General features: G+C 50.3%; 1 protein-coding gene across 1 annotated transcript in view; it reads right to left on the reverse strand.

The window, feature by feature from the left end:
* Nucleotides 1-17,447, reverse strand: part of Kcnc1 (potassium voltage-gated channel subfamily C member 1) — a 43,478-nt gene that overhangs the window by 12,126 nt on the left and 13,905 nt on the right. The gene's annotated exons all lie outside the window — the stretch shown is intronic.

Genomic DNA, 17,447 nt, shown 5'->3' on the forward strand with positions numbered 1-17,447 from the left:
TTCCTTCCTTCTACCTCTCTCCCTCTCTTCCTTTCTTCCATTGTTCACCCATCCATACTCCTTCCAGGCCTCATTCTTTGATGTTTGTTCTACCCTTCCTTCTCTCTCTTTCATTCACCATTCTTCTTCCCTTCTCACCTCTTTTCTTTTCACTACTCCTTCCTCTTGTTCCCGCTCCTTTCCTTCCACCTGTTGTTCATCCATCCATTGGTTCATTCGTCCATCCTTTCTTTCTGGCACGCCTCACTGGGCACAAGGTAATACCCAGCACAGAGTTGAACAAAGCCTCTGTTCAACCTCAGGAGCTCCTCTGCTAGTTAAGGGTGAAGGACATATACGGAGAAAGTATAATGTATGGGACTTAAAAATGAGCCCCCCAGCCCCAAGTAGAGCTGGGAAAAGGTAAATGATTTATGCACCCTTGAGAGAGGCAGGTAGAGACTGAGGCTAGGTTTTCCAACTCCAGAAAGCTCTTTCTTCGAGGTACAGGTAGTTCATACCTGGGAGGCCACAAAGAAAGGTCAGGAAAGCAAAGCAGAGGCACCTAACTGGAAGAGGCCATCACCTCAGACTCAAGTTCACCTAGCTCCAGAATTATTTCTATTACCAGAGTGACCAAAGCTCTTGGAGACAAAAAGCACATCCCTGGATCGGGGCTGTAGCTCTGTGGTAGAGCATATGCCTAGAATGTACAAGGCCTTGGGTTCAATCTCTAGGACTAGGGGGAAAAAAAAAACATCTACTGGGTGTCTAGTCCCTGATTTCTTCTAGGGGCTCCATTTTGGAGCTTGGCATTCACAATCCAGACTCCCTAAGGATAGGTGGGGTCCCTTGCCTGGGCCTTTCCCTAAGTGGAGAGGAATATGTACCTGTGAGTGTCTGAGGGTATCCCAGAGGCACAGCCCATGGCACCTGGGGCTCCTGATCTGACCAAAGGTGAAGTCAGGAGGTATCTCCTCTCTTGCTGCACCACCAGCCAGGGCACTCTCGTTCTGAGCCCTCCCACATCCATCCTTCTCTGTGTTCTCTCTCAACAGGGCAATTGCTATCAAAGCAGGTTTAAGGCTTCAGTCCCAGCCACACAGCTATCAGAAGGAGTTTCCCACGGGAATCCCAGCCCTGCCCATGCCAGCTGCCCATGCTGCCCACAGAGAAATCCAAACTCCCCAGCCTGAAACATGAGGCTCCCCATGCCCTGGCCTCACTTGGCTTTTCAGGGTCTTCTTTCTACATGTCCCCAACAATCATACCATGAGAAACTCTCTGCCATTTCTGACCAGTGTCTCCCCATCTTCATGGCTTTGTACCTGCTGTTCCTTCTATGGGAGAGCGTTCCTTCTGATCTGTCTGGGAAAATCCCATTCATCCTTCATTAATATCCCTTTCCCTGGGGTGAGGCTCTCATTGGCACTGTGGTCTTTATGAGGCAGCAAATAAAGGGACTCCCCAAGGAGTCTCTGTATTCACCCTAGGGAGGCAGAGAATCTGTCTCCAACTGTGGCTCTTTAGTGCTTGGGGAGGCTCATGGGAATAGCCCAGGCAGGGCACTGATATCCCAGGAGCCTTCTAACTCCCAGGGTGCCCCTGCAGGTCCTCAGAACTCTCTTTTCATTTGCCCTGCCACACTATACATCCTGACAGGGAAACTGAGGCCCAGAAGGAGGTCAGGTCTTGTAAGATTAGTGTAGAAAAGTCCTTGGTTGTCAGGGAGTAACTGTAGCTTGGTCTTGACTGCCCAAGGAGTGGGGGAATGGAGGGAAGACAGAAGAAACCAAGCCTAGAGCCACACACTAAGATTTTTTTCTCTGGAAGAGCCGGAGAAGTGAAGGCTGGGCCTTCTGCCCTGCCGGAGGCTCCCTGAGTGCTTGCTTTCTTGGCCTCTGCTGCCTCAAGGCCTGGCCATCCTCTGTAATAGAGTCCCAGAAACCTTCAGTTCTGAGGGGACCCTTAGAGGGCTGTGGAGGAAGCTGCCTCTGACTCCCTCCGACTCCAGCATTCTCCCAAGCCCAAAGACCTGTAGAAGGGCAACCAAGGACATAGCCAAAGCGAGAGCGATGAAGTCTCCAGTTCTCTCTGCTCATTCCTAGAGCTGGCTGAGCACAGGAAGGAAGAAAGCAGAGCTTGAGGACCTACCATGCACCTTCAATTCTTGCACTGACCTATGTTACAGAGGAAAGCCAGGTACCAAGATGTTCAGGGACTAAGTTGAGATTTGAAAGCCAGTGAGGAGCTGAGATTGGACCCAGGTTTACCATGCTTTGCAACCTGAGTTCTTTGACCTCCAAGCCGCCAAAGCTCTTGGGGAAAAAGAACACAGCCCTGCCCCCTTCGCAGCTGGCCTGATTATGTCTGGATAGTTCCATCCTGGAGCTTGGCACCGACAGCCCAGACTCCTTGAGAGCAGGCTATGCTGTCCCTTGTGACAGACAGAGCATGGCACCTGGGTCCACAGGCAGGAGTCCAGACACACCAAAATCATTCTTAGGGCTTGTTGCCTAGAACTTGCTAGGATCTGGGGCAGGAGCAGCTTCGTGGTTGGGCTCCAGTGACAACAGCATCTTTGGTGGCCCAGCCTGCATCCCTACCTGGCCTCCTCCTCACTACCCACTGAAGGGAAGTTCTGAACGTATTTGGGGAGCTGAGCCACTGGGACAGGGAAGGGTGTGGATATGGGCATGAGCCTAGGTCTGGGATCAGCTGACCCCTGGCAGGGAGGGAAGCGCTGCTTAGCAGGCCCAGGATTGCAAGCCCTGAGCAGCAGCTGCAGGACCCTGCGCTTGTCACCCCCCGGGCAAGGATGGGGGGCTGCACCCCCATGAGCTGTTTGCCTTCCAACCCCATCACCCAGAAACACAAAACACAGTCACCCACAGACCACAGACACAATACCACCCAGAGAACACACCTCACCTGTCACCTAAGTACCAACACTGAGCACAAGGGCACAAGAACCACAACTCAATGCCTGGTCACACATAGAGAACGTGAGGAGCCCACGTAGAGTTTACTGAGTCACATCGCTGCACACCAGTCAGACACACTCAGGTGCTGTATGGAGAGGTGCACATACGTGTGCGCACACACACAACTCATGCAGATACACTCAAGCACAGATGATGCAGTGATGGCACCATACAGCATATTTACAAGCACACACAGACCCCAGGCGCTGCTCTGCCCACCCTGTCCCACGGGGAGGTAACTGTCATCTCTCCCCCACACCATGGGTAGGTATAGCTCTCTTTGCCTCTGTTTCCTTGGCCTTCCCTGATGCCTCAGCCTACCTGCTCAGACAATGCTTGCTCCTGGATTCCCTGTCCCTAGGTCCTGCTCCTCATCCCAGGGTTTTCTGATCTCCCATCACCTGCCAGGCCTTGTTTCCACCACCCCACCCCTGCAGTAGCTGAGCCCCACCACGCCCAGGGCCAATTGTGAGGCCCATTCCTTCTGGACTACCAGTCTGACTAGAGGCACCAATGGACTTTTGCCAGCCAGCCAAGGGGCAACTGTCATGCCACCTGGCCAGCTCAGTGACTGCCCTATAAAATTTCAAGACAATGTAGGAGAGATTGCCTGACAATGTGACATAAACCCAAGCTGGTAGTTTCTGGCTCTTTTTATTTTTTCCAGAACCAAATCACTAACCGTGAGAGACCCACCAATTGTGTTCTAGAAAGTGGTAGCCATGGCAACAGAGCGAGGCATCCCATTTCTATGGTAACCTGGGTGGTGAGGCTGTTGGCTGTAAAGTCAGACAAACCTACTAACGATCTGTTGACTTAAGAAGATGTTTTATAAATCACCAAGTTATTTTTATCATAACTCCACCCCTGAAACCATAAATCAGAAAGGCAATTTACTATCTATTAAAATGACCAATATGTGCTATGACTTTCATTTATGAATTATTTATGCCACACTCATCTTCAGAAAATTGTGCTTGCCTTTCAGAGTGGTTCAGGGGTTCACCGTGGGGATCCGTGTTCTTGCAGTTCATTGTTTCAGGAATAAGGTGCTGGTTGTAACATGGTGCAGGGACTAACATTCTGCATTCTGGCCTGGCTGCTCACTTGCTGTGTGACCTTGGCATGTCACTTCCCCTCTCTGGGCCTCAATTTCATCAAGGTTGAAGTGAGGGTTGGACTTAGTCCTTTCTGAGGATTTTGAAGCAGAGCAAGGTTGCAGGCAGTGTGTGTGTGTGAGGGGGGCACATGACAGCTAACCAGGGGAGCCCTGGCTGATGTCCAGGCCCCAGGCCCCCAGAGGCTTCAGGTCAATTTTTCCACCTAATTAAATTTGCCCGGCGGGGGTGTGCAGCGTCCGAGTTAATCCATGTGGAGTCAATGATGCAGAGCAGACGGGATGGGCAATTGTCCTAAATAAATTGTCAGTTGAGTTGGGTTTGGAAACTGAATTAGACTTGTCTGGACTTCCTTGAGCTGGACATGCCTGCAGTGTGCTGGACTGGTCAGTGCTGTCAGGAAGGGTGAGGGGAAGGGGCTCTTTGGGGTACAGTCTCTTTTCTATTCTATTCAATGCCTTCACCATGAAGCTGTAGAGGCCAGGGCACTGTGTGTGGGTCCCCGGGGCTCCTGCTCTCTCTGCTCCTCCCTGCTGGCTCCTGCAGGTGGGCGGGAGGAGCTCCCCGCGTGCGTTCCCTGGTGCTGGAGCAGGAGAGCGAGTGCAGTGCGCAGGGATCGTGCCCTGTGGGAGCCTGTTGGCAGGCAGTGTGTAAACGCAGAGCAGGGGTTTGCACAGCACAGGTGTTCTCTGTGACCAACTCCAGGCCTCTGCACAGAGTTTTGCTTAAGTGGTCGCTGTGTGTGATTCATGTGGGTTGGAGAAGTGTGGGTGGAGGACGATACAAGGTGTGTGTGAGCGTGTGAGGGTAGGTGTCAAGTGGCGTGTGTGTGCATGTGTGTGGAGAAATGTGTGCAGTGGGATGCATGTATGGGGCTTTGTGCACATGTGTATGGGGTATGATATGTTTATGTGTACATGTGTACATGCATACAGACGTATGATTTGTACACATGTAGACGTGCTCACAACTATACACACCTATGAGAATATATATGCTTTGTGCTATGTGTGCATCTGTATATGGGGCTGGTGTGAGTTATAGCATATGTGTGCACATGTGTGTGCATAGGTCTGCACATGGGTGAGAATGTGTGGCTTGTGGTATGTACGTGTTTGCATGCATGAGTGGTATGGAGCTCTGTGTGAGATGGGGTGTGTGTGTGTGTGTGTACATGCTTGGGTGTATGCAAATTCAGGGACATGTGTGGTGTGTGGTGTGCATGTGAGTGTGCACATGGGGGGCAAAGCATGGAGCAATGTGTGTATGCATGCATATGCGTGTGCATGTATGGGGCCACGCATGGTTTACGTATGGACTATTACCTGGCAAGATCAGGGTCTGGCTGGGCACTCTGGACTCAGTCCAGGGTCTTGACCCTTTTCCATCCCAGAGATGGTCACTCACATGCCAAGGAGGAGGAAAGACAGGGTGGGATAGGGAAAAGGCCCCTGAGCTGACCTGGCAGAAGGTGGCAGGGAAGTTGGCTGGGCAGTACCCAGCTAAGAATGCCTACTCCCCATACTGACACTCACGATCCTGGAATCCAAACTGGTGTGGGGCCAGGACAACAGGCAGCAGACATGCCTTAGAGTCCAGACCCCCAGAGAGAATGATAACTGCCTGCCTCACTAGATTTGTTTTCATGATCCTAGACCTAGGTCACATCTGGAAAGGGCCACCCTGACAGTTGGGCTGGGGAAATCCCAAAGTGGCAAGGCTTCCCATCACATTTTCACCCCAAGATGCACATTTTGGACATTAAAATATAACATGAAGAAATCCTTAGAATACTATTTCTTCCCACATCCTGAATGTGGTCATGTTATTGAATTGATGGCATGTCATAAGTCAGTGGTGTGATGGACTCGTGGAAATGTGATTGCTAGACACCCAGGGCACCAAGACAGAGGAGGTTTGCAAGAAGTCTATGAAGAGGTTGCCTAACCGGTGGGAATGGAGAAATGGAGGACAGTGAAGGATGGGACCTATCCAAGGTTGCAGGCTCGAAGGATGCCCAGAGATGAGAACCACCTTCTCCAGAAACACCCTCATTGGGCTCCAGAGTGAGTTTTTTGTCACTGTGGCCTGTAAGCCTTTGTGCAGGCAAGTATCCTCCCCACCCTCCAGGCCTCTTGAATTCCCCAGGTGCCACCTGCCTTCTAGATCCCAGGCCAAAAGCAGCTCACATCCCTCTGCCAAAGGAGGCAGCAACTGGGGCAGAAATGACAACATCTTAAAGTGGACAAACCTGACTTTCAGGTCTGGCTTGTCTCTGGGTGACCTTGGAACATTCCAGACCCTTTTTGAGCCTTCATCCCCTGCCTCCCAGGTGGCTTTGATGATAAAACTGAACAACCTACAGAGGGTCGGAGGTGGGCGTTCCAGCCCACCATCAGTCCTGCAGAATGCCACCTCTTACCCTCCTGCCCTGGTGCTCCTGCCACAACCCTGCACTGAGCATCAGAGCACCTGTGATGTAGAAAAGCCTAGAATCTTACAGCCATGGAATAGGAACCTCTGAGCTATAAGGCATCTGGGAGACTAAGGCCTGAAACACTGCCACTGTCCTTAAGAGAGTCATTCCAGACCCACACTCAGCCCATGGAGTATGAGTGGGGCTGAGGCTAACTCCCAACCAGTCTGACAGAGTAGTATAGCACAGTGACCAAGCTGTCCTGTGAGGGCCAGCCCTTGACCTGGAGTACAGGGGAAAGACGCTCCAGTGGGATAGGTCAAAGAAGTTTCCAGATTTAGTAACAAGAAGTTGGTGAGGTGCAAAGCCAAAACCCCTAGAAGGGTGGGCAGAGAACTGGGAGTAAGAATCTTCCCTGGAGACATCTTGTGAGGAAAGAAGAAGACAGGATAGGGAAGAGGCTTGTGTGAGGGGACAGCAGTGAATGGGGGGAAGAATGAGCAAGTGGAGATACAACGCAGTCTCTGCTCCAGACTTGGAGTAGTTATGGGTGGGAGCAGAAATTCACCTCTAATTTGTGCCTCAGGTGACTCTGATGCCACCATCCCCATCTTGGCATTTAGGATCCACGAGGCCAGAGGAGACACAAATGCCAGGTAGCTCCAATGAGCCAGGAACCGTGTTAGGTGGTGGGCAGGAGGCAGCACTGAACAGCAGAGGCCCAGATCAGCTTAAAGCCTGAGATGGAATCCCAGTTTTGCTACGTAGGATGTCACCGCAGATGTGTAATCTCTTGGAGACTCAGTGCCATCATTATTAAAATGGGGACAATAATAACACATTCCAGGAAGTAAGATAAAATTGAGGGGTGTGGACGAAATGGCCAGGGCCTGGGACTTCCCCACCAGGGAGTTCTGGGGCTGGGAGAAAGGCTAGTTTCCTGCACACAGGTATTGTGGGAGCTGGGCTGGAGCAGTCCTCCACAGAACCCCCAACACAGCATTACAGTTTTGTTTTGCTGAAGTTACTGGGGAGCAGAGGATAGGAAGGGGGGTGAGGAACAGCAGCAATAGCTAAAGGGAGAAATGTGTGTCATTAAGTTTCCTCCCCTAATTTGTTCTGCTCCTGCTGCCACTTGCCTGCTAACCACGGATCAGGAGCAAGTGACAGCCTCTGGAGAGCCCATGGCCTGATCCCCACAGCCTGTTTCCTGTGGACAAGGTCAGGCCATATCCAGGACCCAGCACTGACCTGCAGTCCTCAGAGGGAGCAAGACTTAGCATCATCATGGTTACAGGGTTTCCACATGAGCCCCTGCCTCAGGCCAGGCCAAGAGATCAAGAGAGCCAGAAGGAAAGGACACCCAAGGTCACATGATCAGTCGGGGTTGAGCCAGAGCTGCCTGCCAACTTTCTGGCCCAATTCTGGAAACAAGACGAAGGACAGCAACTTCACCAGTGGTGAGCAGTCTCTGCTTCGGTACTTTCCACACATTGGCTCATTTAAACCTCATGTCAGCCCAGTGAGGCAAATTTTGTTATCATGACTACTTTCTGTTAAGGAGTCTGAGGTCTAGAGAGGAAAGAATCTTGTCAAGGCCTCAGAGGTGGGGTCAGTCCCACCCTGCTCCACAGCAACACACTTCTTCCCATAAGCTCCTATAAGCAGCCAGATAGCTGGACACAGGCCCCCTAGCGCAAGCCATCAAGGCTGTGCCCCATGAGCTGGATCTGGCCACTCCAATATGGTTCCAACTTTTGTCAGCCACTGCAACACAGGGGCACAGGGGCCTTAAGGGAATGGGTCCGTGCTGTCAAGGAGGGCCCCACAATAGTCCCACAGGCCAGAAGACCCTGTCAGGAGCCCACATCCCCCCTGATCCTGGCCTGAGAGTTTCCCGGAACAGACAGTAAAGTGAGGAGATAGCATGGTCTTCCTACACCTTCTCAGAGCATCTCAGACTCAGAAATACACCAGAATACCACATGGGACACTCTTCTTCTACATCAGGACAAGCCTGTGTCCCCAGTGTCCTTGTCTGCTTTCTGTCAGTGGAAGAATCAAGCAATTCTTCATGTTTCCTCTTTTGCACTGACTTCCAGGGAGCTCAGTTAAATTTGATGTCAAATTCTGGGCTAAAAGGACGAATGATCTCGCTGATATGCGGATGATGACACACAATGGGGAGTGGGAAGGGTTAGTGTTAGGGTTAGGGTTAGGTTTAGGGTTAGGGTTAAGGAGGGCAGCAAGAATGGAGGAAGGAAGGACTGTATAGAGGGAAAAGAGGGGTGGGAGGGGTTGGGGGGAAGGGAAAAAATAACAGAATGAATCAAACAACATTACCCTATGTAAATTTATGATTACACAAATGGTATGCCTTCACTCCATGTACAAACAGAGAAATAACATGTATCCCATTTGTTTACAATAAAAAAAAATTCTGGGCTAATACTTTACCTGGGTTTAGGGTATAGCTATTTCTTCTTTTCATTAAAATATTCTCTTTTCTTTTCTGATTTATTTTTAAGGGTTCTGGTATAGGTGAGTCTTATTGCCTCAAACCTTTTTATTAAAGAAAACCACAAATTAGAATAAGAAATACATTAATGAGACCCCAGAGCAGGAAGTGAATAAGGAGGAGCTATACACAGGCCTCCAGAGAGCAGTTTGTGATCCCCTGTGCAGAGACCTTGAGACGGATGTCTTGTTGGTCACCATCAGTTAGGGGCACCCACAAGGTCATTCATTCTGCCTTTCGACACTTTTGAGAGACATGCATTTGTTTCTTGGTTAAGTCAACTTCTGCCCCTTCCTCCCAGAAAGGGGAGACCTCTGGTGGGGTCACCAGAACATCCCTGCTCCTCTTCATCCCTGTGACAGCCCTGTCTATACCCACAGATGCCCCAACGTGCACCCCTGAGCCAGCCCTACTGCAGGCCAGGTTTCCTCCCCTCCCCCACACTCACCTTGGGCCTGCTTGTGTTAAGCACTCTCTGCGTGTGGCCAGTGGATGCCACATTATACCCTGTCCATCCTCACAGCCATCTCAGTTAGAGCAGTAATTAGCTTTGCTGAGCCACACTGTGCTCTGTTCTAAAGTAATAACTTCATGCTCACCTGAGGCCAAGTTTTTTACAAACATTACTTCATTTATCTCTCTGAAGGAAATATCATTACCTCCATTTTGCAGATAAGAAAGCTGAGGTTTAGAGTGGCAAAAAATACCCCACATAGTTTGGAAGTGGCAGGCTGGATTAGAAACCAAGTCTCTGACTCTAAAACCACTCTGCTCCAGTATTTCCCCTTACAAATGCTTTCACATCCATCCCGGGAAGCGCTGACAATGGGCACAGCCTTCTTCAGTTTACAACACGTCCTCACTTTTTGAATCTCATATGAATGTACCCTCCCCTCCATCCCCGCCAAAATGCACAGCAGGACAGTCCTGATTACCCCATCCGGTAAATGAGAAAACTGAGGATCCAGGTAACATGGAGGAGCTAGGTATGGGGTCCACCAGGAATCCACTAGGAAGTGTCCCCCGAGTGCTCACTTGTGTGCCTGCTTTGTAAGGGATCCTGACTCTCAACAGGTGTGCGCCTGTGTGTGTATCTCAGTGTTTGCAGGAGGTTAAAAAACAGCTCTAGTAGGAACATGCAGAGGAGGGCAGTGGACATAGCCTGGGAGGACCACAGCCGACTGCCCACCTGCTATCCCTCCAACAAACATTTACACCTTATCCCAGGCCTGCACAGGGCACTGGCTACAGGGTGAGCAAAAATAACCACAGCTCCTGGTGGGGGTCTGACATTTATCACGCAGTCATATGTGCCTGTATGTGGTGACAGGAGCCCCAAGGGGGATGTACAAGGCATTCGATGGGCCTTTAAGAAGCCTTGGGGTTAGAGTGGCTTCCAAGAGGAAGTGACAACTGTGCAGAGGTCAGAGGGATGGAAACAATCCAGAAGGGAAATGCAAGGCATAAGGAAGAGAGTCGAACAGAGAATGGGGACAATTCTCTGTCCTCATGTCCCTAGACTCAACGCCCACAACTAGCAGTGCTGATCACTCAGTCCTTTCTGTTTCACTTCCCAGGACCTCACCTGATTTTCTTGCCACCTCCCTGGCGGCTCCTTCTTGGTGTCCTTTGCCAGCCTCTCCTCCCAGCCTCTCATGGTCGCTCGGTCAGTTGGCATGCCTCTTCCCTATCTACATCATGACTTTGGCTCCATCCCCCATTCAAATACCACCACACAGCACTCACTCCCCAGTGTTTCCCTCTGGCCCAGCACTTCCCCTGAACTCAGGACTCCCGCGCCCACCCTCCTGGCATCTCCAGGGAAAGTTCCAGTAGCACAAACTCAGCATGTCAGCTGAACTCCTGAGCACCCCTGCACCCCCGCAGCCTTCTCCACATGAGACAGTATCTCCATCCTTCCAGGACATTCTTGCCAAAACCCTTGCAGTCAGCCTTGACAACTCTCCTTCTGTTACACCTCGCATTTAATCTGTAAGGAAATCCTGGTGATTCTGCTTAGACTAAATCCAGATTCCAAGCCCTATCCCTGCCCCCTCTGCCACCACCCACATCCCCACCACCATCATTCCCACTGGGTTGTGTCCATAGTCTCTTAACCTGTTTCCTACTTTCTCACATTCCTGGTGTCTAGGACTGTTGGCAATGCAGCTGCCATATGATCTTTTAAAAACTTCTCTCCAGCTGCCTTATCCTCTGCTCCAAACCCTGCCAGGGTGAAGGTCCTTGAAATGACCTGCAGACCCCTTCTTAATGTGTGCCTCCCTCACCCCTCTGACCTCCTCTCCTACCATGATCTTCTTTACTCCCTTTAGTCACACCCACATCTTCAGACATGTTCCTCAAACATGCTGGACACATGCCTGCCTTAGGGTTCTTCCTCCCCCTGCCCAAGACGCCCTTCCCCCAGCATCCCCACGGTGCATTTGCATAAAACCAACACTGACCATCCTGTTAAAATTTCAACAAGCACCTCTGGTAATCTGTTTTCCTTCCTCTACTTCCTCCCACAGCACACATCATCTTCTAATACACTAACTTTTCCCAGCTTTGCTGAAGTATAACTTATATATGATAATATCCATCCTCTTTACAAGTCCAGTTGGATGAGTATCAGTAATCTGTACTCTCTGATTTACTCAGTGTTTACATTTATTGTTTGTTTCTTCCCCATCTAAAAGGGGAGGCTTCTGTGGTAGCTGACTCTAGGGTCTGGCCTGGACCTGTGTGAAGGTCCAGCCAAACTGTCCAACTAGTAAGAGAAGGGAGGTTGCTTCCCCAGAACCAGGGAGCACAGTTAAGCACGAACAGCTTCTTATCCAGGCAAACAAGGTCACAGATACCTATCCTAGGTTACATGCCTCAATCCCTTGTCTGCATAATGGGTATATAGTTGCTCCCTGCAATCTCCTTAGGGAGTAAGCCACTTCTCAGTTGGATCCTTTCCCTTGTCTACACAGGTAGCATGCACAATCACTGGTTCATTGAGATCATATCTGCATCTATACTAGCAATATGTATAATTGTTGATTTCAGACATGTATCTACACTGGCACTGACCACACTGACTGCACACCTAACAACTAAACTGGCAAAAGGATTATCTCTGTCCAGAAATCTGTGACTAGATGGGCCATGGACACAATCTCTAATCATTCAGCTATATTCTCATTAGCAATGGGCACACTCTGTCTCCACAGAGACAGTCTGTCAGACTGACAGTGGACAAGTGATTGAGAGCAAACGTGTGTCTTCACAGGTAATGGGTGCACTGATTGACTGCAGACTCATGTCTACACTGGCAGCAGGCATAATCACTTTCATCTCCTTGACAATGGGTACAATCAGTGAACAAAGACCTGAATCCCCACCAGCCATGAACATGCTACACATGTCATCCATGGAGAATGGATGTAAGGTCACCAGGATTCCTTTCCAGAGAGGAGGAAGATGTATCCTCCCCTCTCAGCAGGTTGGCAAGCTACTCATGGTGTAGTTCAACAGCCTGGGTCCTACCCGTGAGGCACAACTGGCACTGGAATGTAGAAATCGAAACCTGGATGCAGGCACTGGAGTGGAGCATCTGGCATCTGCACATTAGAATTGGAATCTGGAATGCGTGGCAAGGAGATGAGACCATGTCTATTCCCAGTGTCTTGAGATCACTCAAGGTGAGGACAGACGCAGGCTGTGTGACTCCCAGTGCTACCCGCTCCCTCCCCACCCCACACCCTGGCCTGGACCAGCCAGCCTGGGCTTAAAAAAGCACTAGGAAATGTCACTTTCTTTTTGAGGAGGTGTGATGGGAGGAGATGGCCTGGGCAGTTTTAGCAGCCGGTTTATTCAAAGGTTGGGAACAGTGACAGTATCTCTAAATCCTGAAGACTGTTTTGTTCCCAGTCTGGATCTATATCCCTTCCCTAGCAGACAGAACCTTTCTCATGCCAGGCCAGAGTCCCCAGCCTATGTGGCAGCCTAGCTGGAGTTCTGACAGAGCTGCCCAAGGCCTGTGTCAGCCAAGAGCAGGGCTCCAGGGCCCGGAATCCAGGGTCCTGTCCCTGCAGCTCTGGGGCTCCATCTAGACTGGATACTACCCACTGTGGTAGGCTGGCTCAAGGTGGCAACCCTGGGCTCCAACCACTGACTGCTGACTGGCCTGAGACAGACAAGTGAGAGTGGATTCTTCCCGAGAGAAGAAAGTTCTGAGGACATTTGGACACACATTGATGTAGCATTCATGCATTTTTAAAATTTCATATAATTGTAAAATATTTACTGAATACCTATTATGCACCAGGTCCCATTTCCACAACCACTTCCAGAAATAACTTTTTAAAATAATGCTTCCAGCATAGAGCAAGGCACATAGTAGGTACTTGTTAGTGATGGTGAGGACATCTACCATGTACTGACACTGATCCCAAGCTAGGAACCCCCAACTCCCGCAAGATGCTCTTATGTGAGCATCTTATTTAGCCCTACACCAGTTCTTAGGTCTGCAATGTAGTCATCTTCCCAATTTTACAAAGAAGGAAACTGAGGCTCAGGGTGAAGTGTCCCATGGTCATACAACAGGGAAGTGATGGAGTTAGAATTTACAACTCAGTTTTGCTTGGCTCTAGAACACATGTTCTTAACCACTCTCCTAGCCCCCCTGCAACACACATTGAATGAATGAATGAATGAATGAACGAACGAACGAACGAATGAACAAGTAAGCCTTGTATTGGTGCAAGTATGTTTGTGTGTGTGCAAGGTCATTGTGTGCATGAATGTGGGTAGCACGTGTATGCAGATGTCTGTGTGTCTGCATGTGGGGCTTTTTTATGGAAAGGCTTTCCCTTGTTGTCTTAGTCTTGTGTGTGCTGTAGCTATACTTAGCTGCAGCCGTGACTGTAATGAGCAGTTAGCTGTGCACCAGGCACTCATCAGGACCTGGTTTCCCAGGGAGATCGCCAGGGCCAGTGTATGTGTGTGGGGGGTGCAGCTTGGTGCTGGAGAACACTAGAGCAGGATTTTGGGAGGGAGCCTGGAGCTCTCAGTGCTGCACCTTGTGCAAATGCAGAGCCTGAATTTCAGCTGATAGAACATGCTCCAGGCCCACGGCGCGGATGCCTTCCTCTAGGCACTGCCAAGCTCAACTGCTGGCCACCCATGCCCAGGGTCTCTTTCCTCCATCAGGCAATTAGAACTAGCGCCTTGGAGCTCATGGCTAGATGCTGAGGGTGACAGCAAAAGCAACAGGAAGATGGTGAATCTTTGTGTAGACAAATCAAGGTCTTCCAGGGCCCCAGGAGGGTCCTCTCCTCAGTGACAGCTCCTCTGCCCAGCAGAGCTGCACTGCCACCTCAAGCACACCCTGCCTGGGCTCCTGCTCACTGGGGTAGGGCCTGGGAAGGAAAGGAGGCCATCTCTTTGCAGAACAGATGAAACAGCAGGTATGCTCAGAGTGGCCTGGGGTTCAGAGGCCAATGCCCCACTCACTGTCTGCCCTCCAGTGGCTGTAGGAAGAGGCTAGTCTGGAAAACTCTAGATATCCCCTGTCATGTGGCTCTGCCTGAAACTTCTTTCATGCCTGGACCTGGTTCTCTCTCCTCCATCAGAGTCTCTTACCACAAGTGTGGGCCAATTCTTCAGGCCAGCCCACTGCCCATCTCCCAGCTCTCTCATTCCATAAACCAGTCCCATCTGCAGCAATCCCACTTACTGCACATGTGTGCTGATTTACTGCACCCTACCTACCACTCTGAAGTCCTCTAGGACATTTTCATGTAATGAGAGACAGGACTTCCTCTGCCACCTTGAAGACAAGCAATAAAAATGTATCTATTCATCCACCCATTTCTTTACCCATCCCTTTGGTTACCCACCCAGCTGTGTATCTATCCATCTGTGTGTCCTTCTTTTCATACATTCATTTGCACACACCCACATATCCATCTTTTCATCCATTTGTCTATTCACCCAACCATGTCATTCTTGACCACAGAACCACAGCATCCTAGAGCAAGAAGGAACACTGGCCTGGCTTGAGTTTACCTTCATTTCCAAAAGAAGATCTGGGATCTAATCCTTCTTCTACCACTTGCAAACTCCATGGTCTTAGTCAAATACATTAATATCTCTGGGCCATTTTTTCTTTCATCAATAAAATGAGTATGATATCTAATTCTTATACCTCACAGGGCTGTCGTGAGGCACACTGCATCAGCAAAGGCTACTGAAGTAACAGGCACCATCACTAAGCTGATCCTCATCCTCTCAGAGGTTGTGGTTGAGTCCAAGGAACATATAACCTCAGTAGGTTAGTGGATCAATCAGGGGCCTGAAGTCAGGAAAGTTTTCTGGAAGCATTAAGGACACAGCAGGTTCTTTCAGGAGTGGGATCAGGAAAGGATCCATCATGAAGGGGCCATCAAAACCAGACTCCAAGGATGTGTCTGGTTCAGACACACAGAGGGGAAGAGAGGGCATCTCAGTGCAGGAAACAGCATACACAAAGGCAGGCAGAGAAGCTAGGGTGTAGGGGGAGAGCTGAGGAGCCTGAGGCCAAGGGTGCATGGTGTGGAGAGCAGAATTGGGGGTGGGTTTCCAAGGCAGCCCAACAGGCTCTGGAGTGCATTCTGGACATGCAAAGCCTCGGCGAGCTACTGAAAACCCTGGCGATCCCTAACTCCCAAGCTTGCACTCGACTACCCAGACTGCCAGACTGGGAAAAAATATCTGCTAGTGACAGCCAGGCCTCAGGAGACACAACTCCTGCCACCCAGAAGGGAAGCCAGTGCCTGGCATTTCTGACCTTTGTGACGCTAAATATATCATTGGTGACGGTGGTTCGTGGCCCTGAGACTGTGAGGCCACCAAATGAGGCTTCTAAGGCCTACCTCCCTGTCTCTGAGGCTCAGTTACAGTCTCACTGTACTCTGGGGGATCTGAGCCCAGGACTGGTGTGACAGGGGTGCCCCAGGTAGCCAGGCAGTATGCTGGGGACTCTGCCCTTACAATACTTGCCCTAGCTGCAAAGTACATACTGTCATCCCCATTTCACGCAAGAAGAAACACGCTTAGCTAGATGTCACTTGCCGATTCCACACTGCAATTCTACACTGCAGCAGAAGGGAGACCAAAACCAGTCCTGACCTGGTCCAAAGCCCTGTGCTCTCTCCTCTCCTCTGATCCCTTCCCACACTCCTACCCTTTAGACTGTGGTCTCTTTCCAGGACATGGCCCTACTTGGAGCCATGTTTTCTCTCTCCCAGATCCTCTTTCTTTATCAGTCATACTGGATTCTCTAACCTCTCTGAGAAGTAGGTGATGCCATTGTGTGTACTTATAGGTAAGGAAACAAAAGCCCAGAAAAGCAAGGGCCATGCTCCAGGTGTGTGGGGCCAAGATAGGAGCACCTAATGCAACATCAGGGAACACAGTACATAGGGCTGACCAGCCACGTAGGCTTACAAGAGATAGCTGAGGAGATAGCTCAGTGGTAGAGTGCTTTCTAGTATGAGTAGACCCTGGCTTTGATTCCCAGTACTGGAAAACAAAACAAATCCATCCCATGGCCCTCACCCCAGGACTCTGGCTGGCTCTAGGTGGCCCAGCAGGTGACAGTGTTCCTCACAAGCAACTTAGAGAGCCCCTGAGGTTGAGCATAAAAAATTAATCTCTAAGTGATGAGACATTGGCCCTGGCCGGAAACTGTGGTCTGAAGTATTTCACAACTCTGCCCTGATGACAAGGCCCAAGGGAGCCACTCTACCACTTGAGAGGCCAGGGAACCACCAGGCCTGGTCCCCCTAGTTACAACAATCCCCTTTGTAAATTTTGCGTTTGTATTCCCAGAACCTCCCTGAAGGGCCAAGGCCATTGTCTGCAGAGCGTCCTTCAAAGATGTGTCATCTGAAAAATGATGAGAATGATCATAATGTATAACTTGCACACATGTGTGCGCTGTGTACCAGGCTCTCTGTATCACGTCTCATTAGATTCCCACAACAGCCCTTTGATGCAGGGCCTCTTATCAATTCCCACTTGCAAGCTGAGGTGGCTGAGGACTGCAGAGGTCACACAGTTAATAATCAGAAGAGCTAGGCAGTCTGGCCCCAGTCAGGTCCCTAACTCTCCTCTAAACCACCTTCTCTCAGCATACCTGAGTGTAACCAGTGAGCAACATTTGAGGGCTCCAGGACTGGAAAGGGCTGGCACGGTTTTGGTAGGACCCTTCACCTACTCCTCTCTGGCCTCACATTCAGCTCAGAAAATGGCTTACCTACCAGCCTGGTGGCAGCCTTACGTAGCCTCACTTGTCTTCCCCTGGGCACAGATGACCTTCAGACAAAGGATAGAGATCACCCATTATGGTCAGAGAGCCCTCCATGGAGGACCAGGCTGTGCAGTCCCATGTGGCTGTAGGA

The sequence above is a fragment of the Sciurus carolinensis genome, chromosome 11 (assembly GCF_902686445.1).
Source record: "Sciurus carolinensis chromosome 11, mSciCar1.2, whole genome shotgun sequence".
In the NCBI taxonomy this organism is placed as follows: domain Eukaryota; kingdom Metazoa; phylum Chordata; class Mammalia; order Rodentia; family Sciuridae; genus Sciurus; species Sciurus carolinensis.